We start from the raw sequence: 7169 nt of genomic DNA, 5'->3' as shown, positions 1-7169 counted from the left end.
AACCTTTTTCACCCAAAAACATCCCAAAACCATTTAAACTTTAGGGAAATAACATCTAACCAAACTAGGGTACATAGGGGTTCCAAAAGTCACTTGAAAACACTTTTAACAAGTCAAACAAGAACCCAAAAAACCACCCTTTGGATTTGGCCGAAAATCCCCAAAGTCATGGCACCAAATTTTAGCTCCAATATTCATGCTCATATGAACTACATCTACAACATTTGAGATGGCAAATTTTCTAACAAAATTTACATTCAAAGAAACAAGAATAAAGCTTGTAACATATTACAACTTTTAAATCACAAACTATGAACTACAAAACCCAAAAGGATTCACCAACTACTAGACCTAGGCTCTGATACCACTTGAAGGAATATTTTGTGAAAACATGTTCATTTAAGCAACATCTATAAGCATGCAATTAACAATTAAAGGCGGAATCATGCTTGCATGCACTTAAAAACAAAACATTAACCAAGAAATTCAAAGCCTAGTAGATTGGTGAACCAAAACTCAACTCAAAACAAAGTGAGTTGAAATTGTACCTTTGTAGATTCCTCTTTGCATAAGCAAAGGCTAATCACCCAAAGAGAGGGCCTTCATTCCTTGCATCTAAAATCTATGGATTTGGATGGAAGAATAGGTTTCTCCAAGTTCCCAAAATTGAGAACCTCTAAGTCTCTTCACCAAGGAGAGATTGGAGAAGAAATGGGTGACCTTGGAGTAGTGGGATTGCAAGATGCACCCCCCAAGGTGGCCGGCCTCTTTAGAGAGAAATGGAGAGACAAGTTCTCACCAATTTTCTCCAAAACAAACCCTTATGAATTTTAGGCTATAAAGTCATATTTATACCTTTATTCATTTGAGTGGCAAACTTGTAAATAAGTCCAAGTTCACTACCCTTAGCATCATGGCCGGCCCTAGGGTATTTTTGGGCTAATTAGGCCTTTGTGAATCATTATTCATTAAGTTGTCATACAACTTAAGTCAATGGGCTTGACGTTCGAAGCCCATTGGGCCTTAATGTCCAAAACTATCCCGAGGTCTTTAACGAACTTATTCGTTTGATTAATTAACATATTAATTAATCCTTGCCATAAATAAATGATTAAACCATTTAATCATTCTTACTCATCTCCATTATTTCTTCAATCTCCACCTTACACGGTGTGCGATCCATTAGGTTCCTTTTAGCGAGGCAGTGGGCGATTAAAACCATTTTATATCGATTGTGAATTGAAACTTACTTTCAATTCTCCCTTTAGTGATTACACACGTTTAGGGCTTCCACAAACCATGAGTGACACCTTGCAGCATATCATGGTTACCCAAGCTAATCAGAAGAGGTAGTGAAAACCTATTCAGTTTGGGATTACAAATGCAATACGGTCTTTCTCTAATACAATACTCTTGACCACATTGTTTGGTTTGATAGTTTATTTATTCATGTCTACTATCCAATGTGATTCGTGTGCTTATATGATTTCCTTGAATGTGATTCGGAACGCATTCCCAAATCTCATTCATACTCTGGCCAGAGATTCTAAATCATATCATAGAGTATTCTCCCTCAAACAGTTTGAAGGTTAGAGATCCCTTGTTGCGCATTCACTTGCCTCCATGGCTAAGTGGCTTAACCCCAACGATGCCATAGACACCCCGATGGGGTGACTTTGACATAATCAAAGATCAAGGACTTAACCACAAGACAACTGTGATGCCTCAGGTCAAAGGACTACTTTGCATTATCCCAACCATGAGTTCTCATGTGACATGAGTATGAGAACTCTTCGTTGATCGCGTTCAGTGAACTCATTCTCTACTGAGCACCTACGTACTTGTCTTGATGTCACACACACCAATGACTCGAGACTAGTCACTCTCCCTGAGAGAAGACATAGCACGTACCGATCTTGATGGACTGTCAATGCCCAATTGGCAATCCTATGATCAGGAACATTTAGGATGTGTCTACGAAAGAATGGTCTCATGAATCTAACTTCATTAGATTACATTCTCCCAATCACATATTCCTTGGACTTTATCGTTTAAGCATATAACATTTATATGAGACGGCTCAAACAATAATCTTTGCCCTTTATATTAAACTAGATTAGTTTAACATGTGAAATGTCCGTAAAGCATCATCACATGATTGGTTTTAGGGCACATTTCCAACAGTACTATAGGGTTTGTATCGCACTTGACCAAGCCCAAAACTACAAGTAAGCTTCAAGTGAAATTGATACATTACCTTGTGCATCTCAACCGGTTAAAGATAGAGGAAAATTACTTCCAGAGAAGATGCCACATCTACCTATGAGACAGATAAGGCACGTGAAGACGATACCACATTTCAGTACTTAAGAAGTTTCGTGATTACTCAGCGGCTTGGATCTTGCAAGTCCCAAACCGAGGAGCTTCCCTCACTCGAGAACTTAGGGGAGCACTGTTTGTACCATACTTGACCAATCTCGAAACTACTGAGCACTGATCAACGTTATACCGTCAAGGACCCAGAAGAGTTTCCCTCCAACCAGAAGGCCAATCACAGCGCAACACGTGTCGACATCAGAAGCCAATCATAGCGCGACACGTGTCAACATCAGAAGCCAATCACAGCGCAACACATGTCAATGTCAGAATGAAACTAGGAACTCTCTTCTATAAATAGAGATCATTCTCTCACAATATTTCCTAATGTCATTTGTACTAAATCATTCACTTATACTCACTAAGGAGAGCTTTAACCTATGTACTTGTGTAAACCCTTCACAATTAATGAGAACTCCTCTACTCCGTGGATGTAGCCAATCTGGGTGAACCACGTACATCTTGTGTTTGCTTCCCTATCTCCATCCATTTATATACTTATCCACACTAGTGACCGAAGCAATCTAGCGAAGGTCACAAACTTAACACTTTCTGTTGTACCAAAGTCCTCACTGATTTTGTGCATCAACAATTAGCATCCCTCTTAATCCCCGGCCTAGAACGATCCCTACTTAGCCGTACTACGATTGCATAATTTATAGGGTTTAATTTGTGTGTTAGTTTTTACCGCATCAAACACTCTCGGTACTGTTCACTTTTAACGAAAATGACATTTTTAACTTGAAAAGTCACTCCTGGTACTATTCATTTACGCCTTTATTTCGTCATTTTCATTAAAACTAAAGTTTTTTAGGATTTTTCTTTAGTTTTCCTTAAAATCAATTGTTAATATGGGGAAAGTAACCCAATTACTTAAAAGCACATGTAAGATCTCTTTTTTTTTTTTTTTTTGATGTGGAATTCAACTCTCAAAACATGTGTGAAAGCCCTAAGACCATGTGCAACCCATGGGTTAAAGCTTAAATTTTAAGCTTTAAACCACCCAAGCATTTTGCAACCATTGTGCCAAATTAACCTTGGGGGGCGGGGGAAGAATAGTGTTGGAGCCAAATTCCACCCAAGAATTAAGGCCAACTTATCTTGCTCAGGCCCACCTTGTACGTGGACGTGCTAGGAAAAAAAAAGAAGCCACGCTTTCTTTACGCGGTTTATTGTTACATGCGATAATGCTACAGCGTCGGGTCCTAACCATTGTTCTAAAAAATCCTTGCCTAAAGCCACCTAGGCCCCCACCTAGGTGCTAGGTGGTTTGACACTGCCCCGATTAATTCCTATGCAGTTCAAATTTAAGGAATGGTGCATGCCTAACCCACCTAGGCACCCGCCTCGGTCGTGATTCCCACTTAGACCGAAAACAGATAATTTACATTTTACATTTATTTTGTAATTTATGTATCCCAATGCAATTACATTTTTTTTTCAAGTATAAGTAGACTTTTATTATGTGTTATATAATAAATTTAATTAAAGTTAGAAAAACAACCTTTTAGAGCCATGGCCTAGGAGCTAGGCCCCTACCCGTCACCTGACTAGCGCCTAACGCCTTTTAGAGCCTTGGTCCTAACTACTGGTAGCTTGTCAGCAGGACAACTGGAGCCCAACGACTCTTTTCTACATCAAATGACTAAAATCAATGGATCATTGGTTAATCCAATGGTCAAGATTCATTATTTTTGTTGCTATATTTAATCCAATGGCTCTGAATATGAGCACATCTAATGTTAAAAAAAAAAATAGACAACCTAATATAACAACCCGGTCCCAATTTTTACGGTTTATATAATTTTAATAAGTGAATTTACGAAAATGCCCTTCAAGGTAAAGACGTTGAATCTTGTTGATTGCCTTGTCATTTCACGTCAGACTTGTTTTCTTGGCATATCCTCGTAGTACTCATCGCTACGAAAGCGTGGGTCAAACGGAACATAATTTGGAGTTATAATGAAGGAGATATTAACGTTTAAAGTTGGGGGCATTTTAATATATTAATTATTTCTAGAAAGCTCCAGATTTTTTTAGCTTAATTTGGAAAGCCACGTGTGCGGCCCAGATTTAAAGGCAGAAAGGATAGGCGGTGGAGATGGAGTATAAAGGAGAGAAAGCATGGAGGAACCAAACTAATTAGAAAAGGGAGAGATGAGAGGCTGACCAATCAGAGAAGAGAGAAATGAGGGAAAGGAGGGAAGGGAGAAGGAGAGAACTGGCCAAACTCGGTTTCTCCATCCGACCCGCCAACTTGACCTGCTCATATCTCCTTCGTACGAACTCCATTTTGGGTGATCTTGGTGTCCATAGAAAGCCCTTGACGAGACCTACATCTTTGTAGCATTAGATTTCCAAATTGCTTACCCAAATTCACAAATTGAAGCCACAAACCCACGGGGGCATCCGACGATTTTAACCTCCTTCCGATGACTCCGGCGAGATTCATCGTCGATAATCACCACCAAAAGACTCCTCCCAACCCTAGGAGCAAGGCCCAAGCTTTAATGGAGGCATCAAAGTTCGTTTTGGTGGCGAATCAACAACTACCCAATTTTAAGGGTTTCCGACAGGTTTTCATGAAATTAAGGCTTTTTTTTCGGTAAAATTGGCCTTAGTCACAGGTATGAAAGTTGTTCCACTCATTTAGATCTTCATTCCTATAAAATTTGAGAATTTTTAGAAATAGTCGAATTTTCCGGCGAGTCGGTGCGGCCGACTGCCACCTGCGGCAGCGCATGGGCCGAGACGTCCCTTGACCTTCTTAGATTAAATTTGAATACCTTGATTCCATTGTTGAAGTCCGATTGACGAATTTTTATCATTTGAAAGTAGTTCCATTAAGGTTCGTAACTTCATTACTATAACAATCGACGATCCAACCGTTGGATCTTCAGCAAACTTTGATACGTTATAATACGTAATATTTAAGGATATTAGAAACTTATTGATTGGGAATACGACATATGAATCTTTCCAAATATGATATGTAAGTTACGTATTCTATTGATAAGAATTCTAAAACATGATTTGATAATTGTTCTAGGCGCAAATCGTTCGTGACACCTTGATGTTTGTGCTAGGGAGTTGTAACACAAACTCCAGGTGAGTGGGCTTTTGGTTTTCTATATATACGTATATATGTTTTCTATTTTCCTAGAAATTGTTTTAAATGGATTTACGTTTTTAAATGTCATGTCATGCTTGCATTTCATTTTAGTATATGCATTGGTATGTATATGCATACTATTGTATGACGCTACAGAGGCCAGGTATGTTCAGGTGAGTACTGCATGATGTTCATAGTTGCATTGGTCATGGTTATACGTAGAGGCATGTAGAGCTCATTATCCTGCACCCCAGTGTTAGTGCTCCCACCCGTGGCCGGGGCACAGTCCTTCACGTGATGTTCATCTCCCGCACTGCACGCTCACCTTGGATCCAAGTTTGGTGCACAACCCTGTGGTACAGATCACATTAGGTGGTTCCAACTTGTAGGTGACCCGCGATTATTCGCACAGCCATCACGTGATCGTAGCACTTGAGCGTACTTATTTTACACCCAGCCCTGTCGTACAAACCACATTAGGTGGTTCCGACTCGTGTGCAGGAATTGGTTGATGAGCTATAGGTTTAGCCGTACAAGTCACGTCAGGTGACTCCGGCTGGCATATCATTTTACATTAATTTATCTCACCTGACTTACTTATTTTATTGCTAAGATACTTGACATGGCATAAACTCGGTTTTCACTACTCTCGAGCATGATTTCTGTATACGTATGTATTATTATTTTTTGGAAAATTATACGGGTTTTACGGTGAGGGGTTATAACGTTTTCAAAAGGTTTTTATTAAAAACTTTATTTTGAAGCCTACTCATTCTTATTTTTTAGCCCTTCCAGGTTTTAGCGACTGAAAGTTCGTATCCACGAGGATTCATGGTGAATCTCAGTATAGGGGGCTACCTCCAAGAGTATGATCCTTATCCACACTCCTCTACTTTACTTATGCTCTGACGTCGCGTGTGAAATGGGTTCGTTCCCGCTCACAGCGCACTCTTGTCTTTAGGCACTTTTAGGTTTAAATTTATTCACATTTTCCACATCACTATACACTATGGCTTCGTCACCTTCCAGGTGTCGGCCAACACAACTCGATTTGGAGTCCTAATGGACATTCCGGGTTGGTGTGTGTCACCTAAATTTAAATCTAATGGCTAATACAATTAAAAAAAATTATTTAACTCAAATTTCACCCAAAAAAACTCTATAAATATCTATATATTTGTACAAATATGCCCACAAAAACCATTTTTCTCATACAGTTTTTCTATTTTTGTTTTATGGCTTTACCCGCTTCCAAAATTATTGCTTCCATTTTGCAAATTTTGAAGATGCTTGATTAAAGGTTTCTCATAGAACTGTTCATCAAGAAATTATAGAACTCAATGCATTTGTGAAGAAATTACTTTTCTTTTCTATTTAACTAACATAAAAGAAACAAAGTAGTTTAGGAGTCGAATACATTTGCTTGCAAGAATCTGCCCATTTGATTGAACATCTCGCATATTTATACATTTAGAAATCCTAAAAATAACTACTAAAATAGTAAATTATTTTAAACTGTTTGTACCATAATTGACCAAACCCGAAACTACTAAGCACTGGTCAATAGTATACCGCCAAGGACCCACAAGAGTCTCCCTCCAACCAGGAGGCCAATCACAATGCGACACATGTCAAGATCACAGGTCAATCATAACGCGACACGTGTCGACATCAGAGGCCA

This window comes from Malus domestica, chromosome 16 (genome assembly GCF_042453785.1).
Source record: "Malus domestica chromosome 16, GDT2T_hap1".
NCBI classification, from domain to species: domain Eukaryota; kingdom Viridiplantae; phylum Streptophyta; class Magnoliopsida; order Rosales; family Rosaceae; genus Malus; species Malus domestica.
This window is presented reverse-complemented; position numbering follows the sequence as displayed.